The following is a 545-nucleotide window of genomic DNA, read 5'->3' as shown; positions in this document are numbered from 1 at the left end:
GCCCGGGGGCGCTGCGCCCCGCGCTGGGGATGACCCTGTTGGGGGCTCTGTGTGGAGGAGGGTGACGGTCCCAAGGGGTTGGGTTGACTGGGCGCCACTTTCTAGAGCAAAACCCCAGCAAGCGTGGTCGCTTCGGGCTTCGTTTGCAGAGGAAAGGGCCGCAGGATGGAGGTGGGTGAAGGAGCCCCACGGCGGGTGCGGTTGAACACCCAGAAGGCGTTTCTGGGCCCGCGCCTACAGAAGATGCTGAGTGTCTACCTCGTGTCCAGAGCGCAGGAGGGGCCTGGACAGCTGGGCCAGAATGACAGGCTCATCATGTTGCTTCTCCCTTCTGCCTCCTCTGGCCTGGTTTCCATGAACGCGGTGTCTGGGGGGCCAGTGCGGAGCTGCGGAAGGAGGCAGATGGATGGATGCCCCAGGGATGCCAAGTGGGCAACGGGAACCAGAGCTAATAAAACCCTTACATGGTGTTGGTGATCGCGGGCCTGCTCTGGGTACAAGGACATGGATGCTGGTGTGGGGTGATCTTCAGCTGGTAGTGTGGT

At 62.4% G+C, this 545-nt stretch overlaps 1 long non-coding RNA gene across 1 annotated transcript in view; it reads right to left on the bottom strand.

Moving 5' to 3' along the window:
* Positions 1-9: 9 nt before the first annotated feature.
* LOC106727718 overlaps positions 10-545 on the bottom strand; it is a 2,890-nt gene continuing 2,354 nt past the window's right edge. The window contains exon 3 of the long non-coding RNA XR_001363951.1: positions 10-386. This is a non-coding gene — a long non-coding RNA (uncharacterized LOC106727718). The remainder of the gene's footprint in view (positions 387-545) is intronic.

The sequence above is a fragment of the Myotis brandtii genome, unplaced genomic scaffold, assembly GCF_000412655.1.
Source record: "Myotis brandtii unplaced genomic scaffold, ASM41265v1 scaffold469, whole genome shotgun sequence".
Taxonomy (NCBI): domain Eukaryota; kingdom Metazoa; phylum Chordata; class Mammalia; order Chiroptera; family Vespertilionidae; genus Myotis; species Myotis brandtii.
The sequence above is the reverse complement of the archived record's forward strand: the minus strand, read 5'-3'. Positions and strand labels throughout refer to the sequence as shown.